Source organism: Oryzias latipes, chromosome 18 (assembly GCF_053564925.1).
Source record: "Oryzias latipes strain Hd-rR chromosome 18, Olatipes_Hd-rR_3.1".
In the NCBI taxonomy this organism is placed as follows: Eukaryota; Metazoa; Chordata; class Actinopteri; order Beloniformes; family Adrianichthyidae; genus Oryzias; species Oryzias latipes.
Window position 1 is genome coordinate 18365007 of NC_136254.1, and position 19738 is coordinate 18384744.

General features: G+C 42.6%; 1 long non-coding RNA gene across 3 annotated transcripts in view; it reads right to left on the reverse strand.

The window, feature by feature from the left end:
• Positions 1–4151: 4151 nt before the first annotated feature.
• The window catches only part of LOC110017087 (uncharacterized), a 42243-nt gene continuing 26656 nt past the window's right edge, over positions 4152–19738 (reverse strand). For 2 of the 3 annotated variants that reach the window (XR_013651132.1, XR_013651131.1), the window contains exons 2-3: positions 4643–12301; positions 4152–4575 (exon numbers count right to left, since the gene is read on the reverse strand). This is a non-coding gene — a long non-coding RNA (uncharacterized LOC110017087). The remainder of the gene's footprint in view (positions 4576–4642; positions 12302–19738) is intronic. The other variant, XR_002292399.3, reaches the window with a different exon arrangement.

Consider the following 19738-nt stretch of genomic DNA (forward strand, 5'->3'; position numbering starts at 1 on the left):
CTTTACATTAGTTATCATCTTGAGAGAAAAAATGCACGTTTTGATAAATTGAAAAGCTAATTAATTCACTTAATTTCACATGAAGATACGTGACTTTGTTTTAAACCTTCTTTCATTTTCATTTACCATATTTTCTGCACTTTAAGGCACACATCATTGTAAGGCACACCTTCTAAAAGTGTTTTTTTTGTGTGTTATTTTTTAAATATCATACATAAGTCGCACTAAGGCACATTAAGAGAGAGAAAAGAGAAGTCCATCAGTTACTCAGACTTTATTAACTGTGATCAAGTAACTAGGTCACGTTCCCTGTAATGCTACGTACACACCGAGCATGTTTGGCACGTTCAAGAACATGCTACATGATGTTTACACTCGATACTAGCGCATACTCCCAGTTGGAAGAGGCTTGTTATGAATTGTTGAAGCAGTGAAAATCTCTTGAATTTTGCTCTAGGCTTTTTTTTTCACAGCTTTGTTGCGATAAATGAAACACAAACTGGCCGGACACAAACCATGATTATCAAGTTCTCCTTTATGATCAATTTTCAAATGGTCCACACTTCAGTGTTTTGAAAAGGATGCTACCCATACAGCACTACCAAATCTGAGTCTCTGATTGGTCAGACTTCAACTGCTTTAACTGGTGCACAATAGATGCACATTTTGAACTTAGAGCACGAAAATGGTTTTAAAAAATCGTCAAGTGTTTTGAAGGTGGAAGCATAAATTGTGTGTATACGTGCATTTAATAATAATAATAATAATAATAATAATAATGGATTGGATTTATCTGCGCTTTTCAAGACACTCAAAGCGCTTACATTGTGTCCATTATTCATTCACTCCTCATTCATACTTGGTGATGGTAAGCTACGGTTGTAGCCACAGCTGCCCTGGGGCAGACTGACAGAGGCGTGGCTGCCAGTTCGCGCCTACGGCCCCTCTGACCATCACCGGGACCATTCATGCACATACACACACCAGTGGAGCCACACTGGAGGCAAGGAGGGTGAAGTGTCTTGCCCAAGGACACAACGACATTCTTGGCTGGTGGGAGCGGGAATCAAACCGCCAACCCTTCGGTCATTGGACGACCCGCTCTACCACCTGAGCCACTGTCGCCATTTCTATGGACTTTTGTCGAAAGTGGTCACTTGACTTCCAATTCTGCGTTGTGTTACGCTGTTGATGGATGACAAATCTGGTTTGGTGTCAATGGGTCTTTTATCCCGTTTGACACAAAACTGAAACAGTCAACAGCTGTCCTGACCTGGATGTGCTTCTTTTTTCTTAACTCGCTATTTCCCTTTTGGGGTCAAGCCTTTCCCGGCTACTGTTGGGCGAAGGCAGGGGACACGTTTGGATAGGTCGCCAGTCTGTCGCAAAATAAATTTGGCGGAATTTAACTATTTAAGACAAAACACATGTAACATTCACACTAACTCATACTAACTTGTTTGTCACACAGTACATGTTAGTAGCATTAGCCATGTTAGCTTTTTCGCAACACCTGCACCTCCCAAAATGGATTGCAACACGTGAAAAACAGACTAATATCGCTAAAAATAAATGTTACTGTGACTAAACTTACTCCCAACCTTTTTAATAACAGGTAAAAAAAACAAAAACAGACTGATGTCGCTAAAAAAAAAAAAACGTCACTGTAACTACACAAACTCTCAGCCTTGTTAGTAGGTCATAAAAACCACACACTCTGACTCGGCTATATGTTAGCTGCTTTGCCGTATTCAAGATAACACCCAATCAAACATTTTGACAGTGTCACGGCTTTCTTTGCTTTTCTGTTCTAGTTGTTTTTTGTTCTGTGGCGTTTTGAGTTTAACTTCCTGTTTTATTTTGTAGTATTTCCTGTTTTGTTGTTGTTTTCGAGTTTTACCTTTCCCCATCAGTCCTGAGTGTCTCCACCTGTGTCTTGTTGCCTTGCATGTATTTAAGTCTTGTCTTTCCCTTCCTCCTGTGCTGGTCCATAGTCTGTTATCATGTTTGCCCTGTTTCGAGTATTTCGAGTTTTCATGTCTTTCGAGTTTGCCCGCCGGTTGCATGGTTTTGTTTTTGTAGTTCGTTTTAGTTTATTAAGCACCTTATTCCTGGAATTCCTGCCTCCTCTCCTCCCTGCGCCTGAGTACTTCCCTTCTCTCCCGTAACAGACAGGGCGTCTTGATCCTCTCAAACTCACTTCAACATCAGTAAACATAACCAGAATTAATCCATATACGAGGCACTGCGGATTTTAAGGCACAATGTCATTCTCTGAAAAAAATCAAGGCTTTAAGATGTGCCTTGTAGAGCAGAAAATACTGTACTATTACGGACATGTTAGTACAAATGACTAACGTTGGCAATGGCAGTATCACAGGGGCTGTCAGTGGAACACTTGCATCAATACTTTTTTGTGACAGTAATTGCAGTCCTTGCTCTGTTTGCAGTCTTTCTGTTCATGTTCTTTGAGGGCTTGTTCGACGATATCAAGGCCAAGGATTTGTTCCCACAGACATGTCTCAGTAAGTAAAAATCTGCTGCCGGTAATTCCATCGCATCCGCGTCAGCGCTCCCAGGAACATCACATTACCCATGGCAAGGCGGAGAAGAACTGATTTCAGTTCTCCCTTCCTGGCCCTCAGATTTTCATGTGCAAACTCATCTATTTCATTTTACTGCAGGTTTGTAGTCACACTTCTGACAGTAGTGGGGCTTTGGAAAACTCGGCTGCATATCAGCAACGCAGCTGTAGGCTTTGGTGCTCCAGAGGAATGTCAAAAGAGGACAGAAAAGGAAAAATGTTTATATTATACAAAAAGTGAATATATTAGCCATAAATGTGTTGGCAGTTCAGCATTTTACTTGAGTTACTGCTACACATGTGAAACACAAACCAGAGTGAATTTTTCTAAATAGGCAGACATGACAGAGGAAAAAAAATACATATTGAAAAAGATTCTTGACCTAGAAAATACGCTGGGGGGTGGGCACAAAGTCTCTGCTCCACTCGTCTTTGTTTTCTCCTTGTCTGAGCTGAAATCTGGCTCTGAAGTAGACGGCGTCAGTAGTGCTCGCCATTTTTTGTTCAGGTTTACCGATGAGTTTCTCCACAACATTCTGAGCTATCCGGCCGCTGCTTTTTGGGAACGATCAGTCGAACAATCTTTAATATATCTTTAATATAAGATACATAATATGCTGGGAGAACAGCAGACAGGCTTTTCGAGTGGAGATTTCTTTGTACCCTCTGTTGGGACGGTATAACCTAAACCACTGGCTCAACGACACAGAACAAAGCAATAAAGATGTCTGACCATGTGCTAAAAACTTCTCTGGAGCCCTTAGCGTGCAAAGCAGAATGTTGAAGAAACTTTTTCAACAAGAAGGACAAGTCTGTACACTGGCCACACACACTCCACACAAATTAAACAGTGGGGAAGGGCCTCCGTGACCCTTTGCAATAACTCCAGATAACTGTGTGTAACAAGTGCAAACTCTTGAGGACAAAATCCTCTATTCACCAGGATTGTCTGTTCTTTATTTCCACAATATTAACTTTAAAGTTCTCTCATTTACATGGCAGCTGTTTTTATTATAAAACATCATGCTTAAGCCACCTGAGTCACTCGGGTTAATGATTTCAATCTTTGTATTTGATTAGTTTAAAATCTTTATTAACTTGGATCCAATGAGACCCCGGCAGGCGGCTAACGCTGGGGACGAATGCCCGGTTTGTAGAGTCCTAAAAAAAAAGAAATTACTGAGGCAAGATGAGAAAATCTGATTTATTAAATTGACTTGGCTTTATGACCTAATTAAATTAAAACATAGGATATTAATTGACAGGGAAATTTGAAGACTGGAGCAGTAACAACACTAACTGAGGTGACTGAACTAAATCACCTCGATGACAATCTGGGTGATGTTAGCTTGACCCGTACATGTGCAGTGGGTTTTTTGGTTGTCCGCATCCATAGAGGGTCTTATTGAGGAGTCGCCGGATCCTTAGGGGTAGTGCAAGTGTGTACCACAGCTACCTTGAGGTTTGTGTTGCCACCTCAAAGGACGTTCGTAAGTTTACCATTGTTACATCGCACCCCAGGGGGAAGGAGAAAACAGTCGACATAAAGACAAAATATTCAAGCCGGTTGGGTGTAGACTGACAGTGCAACCATTTATTAGATGGACAGGTGCGAGAGTGAACACCATGGGATTACAGATGAGGTTTAGTAAAGGGAACAAACTGAAGGCATCCGCCAAAAATACAACATAAGAGAAATAACACAACTATCCACTGAACCTAAAGTGAAAATTAAACCAGAGCGACAGTACTAAGACAAAACCATACATGAAAAGAAGACCACAACAAAGGGAAAACCGGGCCTTTTCCACAGGCTCCTAAAAGCCAAGTCCGACAGCAGGGGCAGGCTGAGAGAACGGATCCCTCACACCCTGGAGGTGGGGCTGCTAAAGCTTCTATTTTGCCTGCCCAGCCTTGGGATTGGAGGAAGGAAGGAGGCTGCAATCATCTCCATCAAGAGGTGGAGTCAGGCGGCGTGGTGGAGTAGGCCTCTGCAAAGGATAAACATACAAAAATACACACACAAAACGCCTGGATTCTGTAACAACTGCGAAGTACCTGTCAAGCTCATGTAAGTTGACGTATGGGTGGTGCTGCTGTACGGTTCCCTTATGCCACACTCTTCCAGGGATGTCCAACTATAGGTCTCGAGGGTCAGCCTCCTGCTGGTTTTCCAGAAACCCTGCCTTATCTGCTTCTGATTACCTGGATCAGGTGTGTTTAACCAATAAGGAGCTTCAATGGGAGGGTGGTTGGAAAACATGTTGGAAAGCATCATTAGTATACTAATGATTCAAGTCACCCTTTCATGTAACACAATTAAATTCTGTTTGTTTTACTTAAATATATTTATTTTAAAATAATGTGTCTACATTTAATTAACCTAACACAAAATGTATTAATAGTTTCACCTATAAACTCCAGTAATCCAAAATAATTGAGTTCAAGTAAGGGGCGTGCTGTGTGCCGGTTGAATGCTGTTTTCCTTTTTCTCTTTATTTATTCTTCTTATAGTATCTTGTGCTGTTTTACAGCTACAATATTTCACCTATTTTAACCATTCAGCTATTAAAATGTTCAGCTCTTTCGTCTAATGCCTGCTATGACTTTTGGTCCTTCACATCCTTCGACTTTTCGAAGACAGAAAACTTTCGTTCATGTTTTTCCACGTAAAAAACGTACTGTGGCTTGGAATCGTTTCAACTCGGCTTCTCCCAATAATACGATACACGATGAACCTCATTTATAGAAAAAATTATTCTATGTGTTTATACTGGCGGCATAATGATGCCACAAAGGTGTTAGCTCAGTGGGTCAGTCAGCAGGATTGGCATGCAGAGGTTCTATGTCCAAAACCGGCTAAAGACTGGTCTCAGATAACTGTTTTTTGCCTTGCCATTCTTGATAAAATTGACTTCGTCTAACTCAATTATATTTCATTACATGGAAAATATTTCTTTGAGGTGGGGCTACTCATATTTATTGGATGGAAATCCTGCCCACAATTAAATTGAGTTCATCCAATGAGACATTTTTTTGAGTGTAAGGTGAGGTCCCTTGGTGGCCACGCGCCAATGCCGAACACACAATGAGTAAGATGAGTAAGTGCCCGTAGGACACCCTTGGATGCCCACACAAACAACTCTGCTCTGGTTGTCCAATTTCACACACTTATCACATGAACAGCACTCAGCAGCTCCTTGCACAGTGATGTACACAGGTATCCTACAGGAAATATCAAGGTTGTAGACCCCTCTGTGGGTCCACAGGGGAAACATGTTCATGTACCTTTTGTTCTTCTGGCACGCTGCAGGCGACAGATTGTGGTAAACACTTATATACAGCATGCAAGATTTTTCATTATTTTAATCCCCCAAATACAGAATACAGAAAAGCTACGACTAAGGCTTCACCTATAGGTGGAATTTTCTTCTGTTTTTTCTTTCCTTCTTTTTTTTTTTTTTTTAGGAGATATGGCATTAAAGAACTCTACTCTTCAAAAAAAACAAAAGAAAAAAAAAAGGGATTTGGTGGAAAAATCAAGCCTGACAAATGCTGGAACACATCCAGTAAGGCCATTGTAGGGTTAAAAGATTCATCAAGCATCTGTCAAATTAAATAAGAGATCTGGCACAACCACGGTTTCTGGCATTAAATATTATGCTAAAGTCAAGGAGGAAACAATTTCACCAGATTGCAATTGTCGGAACCATGCGCCATTTACAGACAGTCTCAAAAGTTCAGCGCGAAAGAAAACCAAACTATAGGGAGCTGTCAAAATTTTAGGCATTCCTTTAGCAACTTTACCTAATCAGCAAATATTTTTACAGGTTAAAGTGCCATCATTGATGGTTGCAATTTGCAGTCATAGCATCATTTTTTTACTTAACCATTTTTACCCTGGACTTTTAGCTCCAGTGTTGACATTCCTTCGACTATTGTAACTCTTTAACTGTTTGCGCAATTAATGTAATTCCAGCATTTTCTAAAGCCAAGAAAAGCAGCCTTGTTCTGATTTGCAACACTTTACTGATGTTTTCACGCGATCAATGTGAATCAGCTGATTCTGTTGTAGAAACTAATGTAAAGTGTTGCATGTATCTGCAAAACAGATATGAAAAGACGCATTACCGGTCGAAGAGTGACGGTATTTCAACGGTTTTGTGCTATCCTGTGTATATAGGGTAGCACAATATACATTGACGTGTTCTCCCAACCATGACAAAGGTGGATAAAGGTGAAGAGGATTTGATGTAATCCATGGTCACCAGTGAAGATCACAAATCATTGAAGAAAAAGGGTTCAGCTCACTGTCTAGTGGGTCTAGATGACCCAACTCCCAATGTTAACGTGCCTAGGAAAGCACAAGGGTTACAGTCAATTTTAGACCGACTTACCAAATTGCAGTTTCATTTTGACCTTTGGATCCTAAAATAATAATAATTGCCTACAAATGCTGAAATAATAATTATTGATGTGGTATTTATACGGGTAAGATAACTGTCAATAACGAACGTTTGCATAAAAACAAATTGTGCACAAATGAATACTTAGTGCTCAATTTAAATCTAAAATATGAAAGCATTCAGTTTTACATGTCTGTTTTGAATATGAATCTTGCTTGTCTTGAATAAGAAATTTCCCCTGTTAACTCACTGTCATAAAAACATCACGGGGTCACATACATCTATAACAATATAGAGGTTCGTGGGGTGTATATATGAGGTGCATTCATATACAGCATAAACATACAGAGCATTTGCACTTGATCAATTATCATAGACCATGAAACTTGTTGCACTTAAAGAACTGATTGATACCTATCCCCTGAGTGATTACTGGGTTGGAAGAAAATGGTAACACGGTAACACTAAAAAGGCATATCTACATTAGGGGGAAGATTTGAACATGCAGATTCATTGAAATTGTTACAATGGAGGATAGATGGCAAATGAATTTGCTTACTTTTGCATTCTCTTTCTGATTTGCATAATAGAAAAAGTAATCACACCTTCAGACTTCAGTTTATGGACGAGCATTTTGGGAATGCATGTACAAACCTTACAAGAGTGGAAGAACTCAGTGATAAGGGGACCGTTGAAGTAATGGCCAGTGTGGTGAAACTTCTCTCTGTCATTCGGTGGTTCAGCCTCCACTTTCACCTCTTTCATTGTCTGTGTCCTCTGGGTCCGTTGACACACATATTCTGTCTTATTTGGATTCTTCAAGCTCAAGAGCAATGAGGCCAGTCAATGTGCCCGTGCCTCAGTTTTCTTATGATTCGGAGCTGAAACCTCAAAGAGGCAGTGCTACATACAAAAAGGATGGCACTGCACTCATTCCTGATCCAAAACTTAAATCAAATATTCTAGAAACCCTAGTGAAAGAAATCATCAAATACAAACTTTACTGCTGTGGCAAAGAATTCAACACTGTGGCAAAGGCACTTGTCTCGCAGCATCCTTGCTTGAGTAAAAGAGGTTCTTTCACTGGACATGGTGGATGGAAGGCCAGTTTGGACAATACGCTTGCCATGTACCGCACTCATCTGAGAAAACTTGGATGTACTGAAGTGACTATCAATTCCCTGAAGAACAAGCCAGAGGGGAAAACAAGTCCTGCAGCTTCCACAAAGAAACCTCGACGGTCAGAAGTTAATTATTGGCCCCCACATCCTATGGGAGAATCCGACACAAGCCTGGAAAGACTGAGAGTTGAACATCTTGATGATGTGACGAGGACAAATAGGGTTATAATTTAAAGGAAACTAGACAACATGGTCTGCATTCTTTCACATGAGTGAGGTTTGTGATACTATGGCATTTATCCTCTAATTATCAATACTAAGGAAACATGTAACTGCTACGGTTTAGTCCCCTTGACATTTTTTGCAGTTGTCAGAATTCAGGTTTTTCTTTGTGGGCTTTCAGATAAATGCTGAATTTAGAAGGATAACCACCATGCTGCGTCAATCCAGATTCCTCTCCCAGCTGGACATTTACACATATAAAATGAAATTATTCAAAAACACGAGGAGGAGTGATTGGGTGGCTACAATCACTCCTCCTCTGAAGCACATCCTGGAAAATATGGAGAAGGCAAGGGTTGATTGGTTGGTTATCATTATTATACCCTAAGGCAGGGGTGTCCACACTTTTTTGTCATGTGAGCTACTTTTAAGATGACAAGTTCCAAAGGATCTACCTCTATATATTTATACATATACTTCGCCCCTCTCACCCTCCGCGGGTCTCTACCAGAGGCCTGGGAGCTTGAGGGTCCTGCAGTATCTTAGCTGTTCCTAGCACTGTGCTTTTCTGGACTGAGATGTCTGAGGTCTTTCCAGGTATCTGTTGTAGCCACTCCTCCAGCTCCAATTACCACAGTGGTGCCCACTGTCACCTTCACTTTCCAAGTTTTCTCCAGTTCTTCTCTGAGTCCCTGGTATTTCTCCAGGTTCCTTCTTCTTGATGTTCCCATCGCTTGGCAATATGGAAGTATGAAATAGACTAGATGTGAGAACAAGGTTCTGTTAGGATATATAAAACAGAAGATTGAAGATCTTGAAGATCGACCGGTCGATCGCGGTCGACGTAATGAGCACCTCTTGCCTTTGTCAAATTTGTCTGTTTTGAGGTGCATTTATTATGTCATCATATCAGTTCAATACAAACACCTTAAAAAGGAACATTAAAAATATTCCCAAAAAAGTAATAAACTCTTTAAATCTTGTATGTTAAGGGACCCAGTGTAAATATTTTTCAATCTCACAATAACAAAAAAAATAATGCACACCAATTAATCATCCTTACAACTATTCAGACAGGTGAGCCACTAAATGTAAATAACAATGTCTAATTATTGTTTTACTTTAATTTTTATTTATTATTTTTTTATATATTTATATTTTATTTTATAAAAGACATTCAATTTTTACAAGGTAATAATTTAAATACCGTAATTTCCGGATTACAAGACGCTACTATGCATTTGTTTCTCTTTTTTAAATGCATGTTTTCTAACGGCCGCTAGGGGCGCTCGAGCAGAAAGGGTAACAGTGAGACAGGGGAATACGGTATATGTGTTGAGGAAGACGCAAGTTTAATGTAAATTTCTGCTTTGTGAATGAATAACACGAACAGACCCTCATCATGGAAAAAGCAAGAAGAAATGCATGTGACGCAGCTTTCAAGTTAAAAGGAATCGTTAAAAGCAGTATGAAAAAATCCACCATCACCAACGGCCGGTCTGCTGCGTGACAGATAGGACAGCGTAAGTTCAGGAGAGAATTTACCTCAGGAGGAGAGTGACACTGACAGCTACAACAAAGGAGACACTGAGAGAGTGTGTGGCCAAGAATATCTGACGCTATTCCAATCCGACACTGAGGAGGAAGACTTCCATGGTTTCAGTGCACAGAGCCTTTCCCACTATCCAGTCAGTCAAACACCTCCACACAAGGAATCACAGACGCCGAGATGGGTTTTTTTCCGTTTTATATGGCAGGTGTGAAACTGTAATGTATACAGGACATAATCAAAATGTTATAAAAATACAACTCCAAAATAAATCTGTTTATTAAAAAAAAATATACACCTACAGGGAATGCCTTCTTAAACTTAGAACATCACCAAAACACAGCAACTTGTCGTCTCAAAGTCTCACTGGCGTGGCTTTGACTCTGCTCTGCTCCTCGTGCTCTGAGCGGAGCAAGCTAATGCACCTCTTAAAGGGGCAGTGCACACAAAACACTTAGCATAGGACAACAGCCCGTCTTAAAGGGGAAGTGCACATGAAAAACATTATGGCAAAGCCAAAACACTCAGATATAATATTAAAACTTTGAAAACTCTTTCTGTATACCGTCTTTCTTTGTAAATGTATCATGTGTTGAGCCTTTCCTCCGATTACTTTTTTTCTTTCTAAGGGTGGTCGGAAAATGCAGGGGAGATCCTCTCCGTTGAAGGCGGATCGTCCTTCGGGATTCAGAGCCTCCAGAGCGGGTTAATAAATTTGGACAGTTTCCAAAAGTCTCAAATCAATTTAGAAAGTAACAGCCTCTTTTTGGACTGAGGACACTGAGGTTCTAAGAAAACTCATGTGCATAAACCTTTAGGAGGACCCACCCAGCACACCTGTTCAGGGAGTATGAGGTAAGTTCAGCAAATGTACCATTAAGAGCAGAGTGTACTGTTTTCCTTTGAGTATAAGTTGCATTTCTTTTTACGGTCCACCCCACTCAGATGTTGTAGACTCCCTCTTTGCGTGGAAAAGAAACGCAAGGTCAGGGACGCAGGAACCCCCATGACGCCATGTGACGGTGTGGCACCGTCAGATGACGAGGGGGGGCCACGCCGTGTTTTATTGTTTGTGTGTTGATGTATTTTTCATTTAATGATTACTACCTGTGGTGCCACCTGGATGGAATGGAGAGCAACGCCCCGTGGGCGTGGCGTCCCATTTAAGAGGGAGCACTGCAGGTGGTGTAATGAGAGAGGAGTGACAGAGTGCTATGTGCTGCGTGGCCCTGCGCGGTGCTCACAGTGTCGGAAATAAAGACAGATCCTCCTCACCTTGGCTCCTCTGCATCCTTTCTCGGCGGGACCCCGCCACATATGGTGTCAGAAGTGGGATCGCAGAGGGGCCACAAAAAGGTGAGGACGCAGTGGCGTGGTGGGGACGACGATTCCCCGGCAGCTCAGCGCCTCCTCCAGGCACTCCATCCTCTGAGGAAGAGGGGGTGGATCCGGGTCGCCTCGTCGGAGCGTCAGGCCTGGCCAGGGGCCCGGAAAGAAACACTACGGCGTCCAACTCGGCGCCCATGGCGAGCGGCGGACCACGCGGACAGCAGGGGCGGACTGACGTCTACCGGGCCGTCAGGGGAGTGCTCCGGGAGAGGCGTCACAACTCGCCTGTAACCTGCTGTCGGCGGCTCCGATTGGCTGAGGTGCCGTCCGGGAGGAGACCAGCGGGGGCGTGTGGCCAAAGGAAGGGCCTTAGCCGGGGCTGGGAACAACTGGAGCGGCGCACCGAGGAGCGGATCGGAGGGGTCGCTGTCGTGGAGCAGCCGCAGCCTGTGCATCCATCCGACGCGAGGACGTGGGTGGAGGAGCACGTGCCGGAGGACAGTCCCGCTGATGCCTGTAGACCAACCGGGCAGGGCCTCTACATTAGGCGAGTGGCGCCTGCGGAACGGGTTGGTGGTTCAGCGTGGGCTTGCGCGGCGGCGGAGGGCTGGACTGGATCGCCGCAGACCGTCGATCTCTCAGAGGAGGGGGATGGTGTGACGGTGTGGCACCGTCAGATGACGAGGGGGGGCCACGCCGTGTTTTATTGTTTGTGTGTTGATGTATTTTTCATTTAATGATTACTACCTGTGGTGCCACCTGGATGGAATGGAGAGCAACGCCCCGTGGGCGTGGCGTCCCATTTAAGAGGGAGCACTGCAGGTGGTGTAATGAGAGAGGAGTGACAGAGTGCTATGTGCTGCGTGGCCCTGCGCGGTGCTCACAGTGTCGGAAATAAAGACAGATCCTCCTCACCTTGGCTCCTCTGCATCCTTTCTCGGCGGGACCCCGCCACACGCCACCAAACACCCCGGTAGCAGACGCCGGACCATCCCCCAAGTCTGGGGGGCGGGAGACAGGAAACAACGTGACCACCCCCCTATCGTTGCCAGGAACTGGTGGCGGAGGACCCAAAATGCAGGAGACCAGCCTTGGTGGCAGAAAATAAAACATGTAATAAACAAACTGAAAAAGCCAAAAACTCACGGAGCAACAAAAAGGGGACACAACAGAGCAGATGACCTCACAAGGATGAGCTGAAAACCAGACACTTAAATAAGCTGAGGGCAATTAACCAGTATGACGACAAATGTGGATCATGATGGGCTGGAAAACAGTGTGACTGTTTCAGAACATGAAGAAAAACCACAGAACCCTAACACTCCTTGTGTGTGTGCGTGTGTGTGTGTGTGTGTGTGTGTGTGTTAAAGAGGTGCAATTAAAATTGGTGGACCGGGCAATACAGACTCTTCCATTTTAAGCAGCAAAATCTTATCGCCCAAACGTGTCCACCACAGGGCCCTGCGTGGGTGTATTTGTGCATGTTGGTGTTTAGTGTGTAGTGTATAGTGTATGTACTAAGAGGGGATGCAATTAAATTTGCTTCCACCAATGATCCCTACGTGTCTAATGCAAACAAAGCCTGATGGGTGGTGGTGGGGGGGGGCTGGGGGGTTGTCTATTAATTTATTATATATTATTTGTTTATTTATTTTCTTTTGCCCCACCCTCCCCGCTACCAACTCCCAGGCTTCTTGGTGAGGTGTTAGGTGTACTGGTCATGCTCCGACATAGATTGATGTCCCTGGAACCCCGTCCCCCTACTCCCACCCGAGCACAACGCACCAGGTCAAGCCACGCAGTGTGGCAAAGTGCACCAGCCCCCCCATCACCAGCCCCCCAAGACCACACAGCCAGGGAAGAGCGAGGCTAGATACCATTCCCAAGTTGCAGATCAGAGCCCCAGCTCAAAGGCAACCTGCCCCCCCCCCCCCAGCGGGAGCTCTGTTTCCCAGGCGCCTTAACGCTGGACCCATCAGACGACCCCCGCCGACCACAAGTAACCCCACCCCCTACAGACGACCAAGTGCTGTTTGTGTGTTTTATTCAGTTTTCAACATAGCTAGGGTAAGAAAATAATTGCCCCTTTATGGGATCAATAACATTCTAAAAGGTTGTATTTTATTTTATTTTAATAAATGAGCATCAACACACATGTGAAATTTGAACAATGACTGTTTCAGGACTCATCTGTGCCTTGAGGTATTTTCACAGTTTGCTTAGAGGGGAAAATTTCGTATTTAAGACAAAGACAAATCGTATTCACAGCAGACATGTTAAACGTAAAACTAAATGGTGCGTTCATATTTTTCTGCAACTCGTGCACAACTTTGTCTTTATTAATACGTCTCTGACAGATTCCTCACCCTATATTTGCAACAAAGTGCAGTTGGTGAGATCTTACAAAAGACCCTGAACCTTTTTTTTGTATTTGTTTTGGTACTAATGGAATTTTTCTTAAGTATTTCCTCTTTCAATGGAAAAAATAAGTCTAAGTATTCATACATTCCTAATGCATGCTCCTTTGATTGGGGGGAAATCATCATGTTGTGGTCAAATACGAAACAATGTTCGGTGGAGGATAATGTGTTAGGGAGAAGTGATTTAAGTTGGAAGCTGCTGCTTGCCGGTAATTTCTTCCGGCTCTTGTACTTGCTAAAGGTAAGTATTAAAGATAAGTGGCTTAGCCTGATTACGTTTAATAACTAAGAGGTGTCATAATTAAATTTCTATCAATCAGTGTACTCTGCCGCGAACAAATGTCTGAATAATTATGCAAATTAATGAGTAATATTCTGGAATAAATTGGTCTATTAACCAGTGCTACATGTTCTGTCTGGTGCAGCTCAATGTTGCTGGACTGTGTGTGTGTGTGTGTGTGGCTGGCATATAAATGGTTTACAGTGATACAGGAAAGCACTTTTTCCACCCAAGTTAGGCTTCTATATAGCATTTTTCCTTTAGAGGTTATCGTACAGAAACATGTGCTTTTTGCAGTCCAACCAAAGCAGATTCAGAGGTTTACATGGTTTACAACGAGAATTGAACTAAACTCCAATGTAAAGACGGACACGTTAGACTCCATAAGATTGCAAAGTATGTTACTTTCTACACATAAAATCATGTGGACTGCTGTCCTACATTTAGCCCTGGAAAACGAAAAATGTGACTTCTGACTAGGGGACTCCACTGCGTTGACTCCAGAAATCCCTATAATTCTACGGACACATATACAACTGCCACCGTGCAATGGGGAGGCATGAGCAGAATCTTAAAGATCTCTTTTTGTATATCGTTTGTGTGGTCATGAATGTAGACATAGCCGTCCATATGAAGTGCCTGGGGTATTTATATCTGGCCATTCAGCACCACTAGTCATTTGCAACTCAGATTTTGAGCACACATTATAATCATGTCAATTTACAAATATACTAATTTTTAGACAACATGCCTCCCAATGTTCTGTTTTCTGCGTATTCTTCTCAGCATCAACCGCAAGTTGTCTAGACGTAGGACTCAGAGTGGCTGTGGTGCATTTATTTCATCTCCCCATTTGGACTCACAGTCCCCAGGATCGCCTGACTGATGTCTGGTCAACAACCGACCCCCTGCCCATCTCAACAGCCCTCGTCTAACAATCAGACGGTGATGGCAGTGAAACAGCACCATGCGGGCAGGGGGGTGGCAGTCTGAAATGCGAGGATTGTGGGGATCTAGGACACCCTCCTATCAGTCAATTATTTTGCAGCTACATTTCCTGCAAGTGACTGCCGCCCGCCTGTCACTTGACTGCAACTGCCCGACCTCTAAATGTGCCCAGGCGGCCACTGACAGATGTAATAAAAAATCATCCGGTCGACATTTAATCTGAACTTTTTCTTAAACCTTGGTGACTACCAGCCAGGTTAGCTGAAAAACAAACATTTAGATTGCCGTGACGTGGCATTTTGGTAGATGTGATCATAGTCTAAGTTAAGCTGTAAAGCTACAATAACACCAACCTCAGCAACGTGTTTTCGAGTGGCCACTTCCAATGAAAACTCTATGTTAATGCATATTTCTGGCTTCCGTGTTCAAAAATCGCATTCACGCGTAGTTATGCAAGTTTCTACATACAAAACTCATGATCACTAAATGCATGTTAAAAGTTAAACCAGGTTGAACTTTGAGCAAACTGGGTCTCGGATTTGGTATTAACGTATTAACTTATTTCAATTAAAGGAAGCGACAACCTGTGACGGGGTTCTTCTTAGCAGTAAGGAAATAAATCACTCGAAAATAGGACCAAGCCAGCAGACTCCAAATTTCAACCAATGGTATTTTATTGATCCTAAAACACTAATCAAAGAATAAATTCAACTGATTCTGGGAGAGCCGGTTGCCACCAGTGCAACCAAGACTGCTCTCTGTCAACTGGGAAAAGGTTTCCTTCCACAGGCCAATTAACCAAACACTTCCTTAAAACAAATTCCTGGAGGATTCTTAGAAATAACTCTAATATTCCAGATATTTCACAAAGAAAAAGATAGTAACAATTGAAATACAGATATAGGTTTGAAACAAAATCAATTAGACAGAAAGGGGAACAAAGCAAAAAAAAAAAAACCTGACATGTGAAGTCACTTCCTGTTTCCTGTGGAAATGTATGCTGATGTGCACAATGCTCTGGTTTGGCTGTTTGTGGAGAAAACTTAAATGGTGAATAGGGATTAAGTTTAAAAGCAATTGTGCACCCTTAGCATTAAACAAAATATGAAATGTGAGTGATTGGTTTGCCTGGGTGTGTGCATGTGTTCAGTGAAACTAAAAACTGCTACTGGGCTGGGAGAAAATGGATGAAACAAACAATTTAGGCTGGTTTTCAGGCGCTGTCCTGTAACCTGTGACGCTACTTCGTCACACAAACATTTGATGCTAGGCACACACCAACCTCGCAACGTGGGTTCAAGTGTCCACTACCAATGAAAAGTTCATCCAAACATGGGTATGAGCGCATTTCAGGGTTTAAACACTCGCATTCAGTTTTAAAGTCAGGTTTGAGGTTTACGTACGAAACGCTGAGCCATTGACTGTGTTTTAAAAGTTAAACCAGGTTCAACTTTGACCAATCAGGGACTTAGATTGGATAGTGACATATAGATGGCGTCCTTTTCACAACACGGAAATACCAACCATTTGAAAAATGATCATGGAATAATTGTTGTTTGTATCGTGATAAGAACGTTTTTCACGCTTGGACATTTCGCACCAAGACTCTTCTGGCTGTGAGTACAGGCGCTAGTATGGGGTGGCGACAGTCCAGCGTAAACAGCATTTGCTGGAACACGTTGAACATGTTCTTGAATGCACGACACATGCGCGTTGTACACTTTGCATTGCGATTACTTCACGACTGGCTTAGCACACGCACAACAATCATAAGTTTTCAACCAGCCGTAACCCTTGTGCTATACAGGCACTTTACCATTGGGAGTTGGGTCATCTAGACCCACTAGACAGTGCGCTGAAAATTTTTTCCTCAATGATTTGTGATCTATACTGGTGTCCATAGATTACATGAAATCTTTCCACCTTTATCCACCTTTGTCATGGTAGGGAGAACACGTCAAAGTAAGGGTGGGCTCATCTAAGATAGCACAAGGGTTAAGGGACCTGCAAGACACTGCTGGGCCCTGACAGCCACTCCTCTCTATGATCGGGGATGTGACTATACCTTTAGCGATGAATTACATCAAAGACTGTGAAGTTGTCTTAAGCACTACAGATAATGGCTAGGATGCTTTACATTCATATGCATGTAAACACATACGTTTGTTGGTGTAAAGCTGCATTATGTAATTCTAACATTGTGCAAGGATTCTTTTTCTTTTCTTTTGAAACATACCTGCATCAACATGGTGCCTCAGGGCTGCTGCGCTTCCTCTGAGAGAATGTAAAACGCCAGGAAAAACAAATACAGGGAAAGTAAATAGTGGTAAGCAACACGGCGCTCTGCAACCTTTTTTATTAGCAAAGAGCGTGGTTAAAAAAAAAAACAAAAAAAAAATCAGCCGAGCAAAACACCTGCAGTCATTACAGTTGGAAACTTAGAAGACAGTTATTAGAGCAGAGAAAGTTTTAACTCTGCTGACTGAGGCTTCAGGAGCGTGACGGAAGGAAGACAGAACAGAGAGGGGGTAAAAAAAAATATACGGCAAGAAAATATCAATATTAGAAATGAGCGATGGTGGGTGCTCCCTCCCTCTAAAACGCTGGTGGCGGGAGCCACTCAATATTCATCGATTAGAGAAGATGCGTCGGCGGGAGGAAGAACTGACATGCAGGGCGAACGCTCCTCATCTAGCTCCTCTTGTTTTCTAACCCCACGTGTCGAGTTCTTTTGTCTACAAGGCAATTTATTTAGGAGATAAAACAGCATTTGGTCAATCCACTGCCTTTTACTTTGCTTTAGATTCTTCTTTCTGCCCATGCAAAGGGTGTAAAAGAAGATACATCTGCAAGTTGGTCTGACCCTCATTAGTTCCGGTCTTGAGCTGAGGTGCTATAGGCAATGAAGGGCGACGAAGAGAGGTGGATGTTTGTGCATCGCCTTCCTCTCTGGCATTGACTTTGCTGTCCTGCCTTTCATAGCTCATTGAGAGAATCTCTATAAAACACTCAGACATACTCAAACCACATACAGTGTGCGTTCAGGTTGCACAAGAAAAATCCACTTATGCTATGTACACACCGGGCATGCAAATGTGCTTGTAGCATGTGGTCTTCACACTGGATTGTCACTACCAGACACTAGTGCATGTAATCTTAGTTGAAAAAAGTCTAAATTAAGAAATGTTGAAGTGGTGCTAATCTGGTGAATCTCGCTCCAGACTTTATTCGTTTAACCCTTGTGCTATCTTAGATGACCCCACCCTTACTTTGACGTGTTATTCCTACCATGACAAAGGTGGATAAAGGTGGAAAGATTTCATGTAATCCATGGACACCAGTGAAGATCACAAATCATTAAAGAAAAAAGGTTCAGCGCACTGTCTAGTGGGTCTAGATGACCCAACTCCCAACGTTAAAGTGCCTAGGATAGCACAAGGGTTAAAGCTCTATTCTGATATATACAAGACTTGGTGTCATGGAATTCAGTTTAGGACAAAAACTGGAATTATTAATTTCTACTCCATGATCAATTTTCTTTTGACACTTCCGTGTTTTGAAATGGACGCTACCATTACAACACTACCAAATCCGAGTCCCTGATTGTGTCAGGGTCTGGCCCCTTCCAACCAACAGATCATGCTATTATCATGTTCCCCTGTTTTCTTGCTCTATTGGAAAAAGAATACAGTCAGGACCATAAATATTTGAAAAGAGACACATTCTTTCTAATTTAGTTTCTGTACATTACCACAGTGAATTTTAAATAAAACAACTCAGATGCCATTGAAGTGCAGACTTTCAGCTTTTCTTCCATGGGTTGAAGAAAAAGATTGTATAAAAATGTGAAAAACTAAAGTATTTCTTAAACACCATACCTTCATTTCATGGGCTCCTAAGTTATTGGACAATTGACTTCCAGGCTCTTGCGAGCAGGTAAAGGGAATTCCTTTGTTACATCATTATGAGTAATTAGCCGAGTCAGCAGTTTTTTTTGCAACAGATTTTTGCCTACCACGCCCACATTCTTTCATTAATCTTGTCACATGTCGCATCATTTTGTTCAGCGTGGAGTCGCATATCTCATTTTCACGACATTCCGATTAAAAAAACTGCGAGATACCTAAAATCGCAACAGTTGCGAATTCGCCCCATGCACGCCGTTCAAAATCTACAACTTCTAATTCCAAGATTTTGTCCACACGAACTTGCCATTGATGCCCGGGAAGTTTCAAGACGATCAATAAAAATCCCTAGGACAAGTTTGCATCTGGTACTGAAGGTGCTGTTTTCTACAATGCAAGATGGCGGTTTTTTCCGAAGGTCAAAGGTCAACTACACTTCTTTGGTGGTTGTAGACTCAAGCCAGCGGCATGTGTGTGCAATTTCGTGAAAATAGCTCACACAAAAGTGTTGTTTTCCCATATTGTGGAAAAAACACAAAAATTGCCAATTCTCAGAGTTCGCCACAAAATGGCCGCCAAACCGTAGGTCGTGTGGCCGTCTCATAATGATTTCAAAACTTTCTTGGTTTTGGTTTCATAACTGTATTTTGAAATCCTTTTTTTTTCGGCCCCCACACGCGATTTTTAGCCCATTCATTTTTTTTACGGGATCGCTTGCCGTGATATCTAAGGGGGGGGGCGAGATTGACTTTGTGGAAAATTCATCTTCCATTTATCCTAGGTGTGTGCACATATTGGTCACTTTTTCGAGTATGCGGCGGGGTTTAAATTTCCGCTGAAAGGCGCCAAAATCTTTTCAACTGCAAAAACAATACGGTCCTTGCAGTCAGTGACTGCTGCTGCGGGCCATAAAAAGGATATTATATTAAATAGTTTGACAGTCTGCATAAGGCCCCCTGGCCATAGTTTGCCCA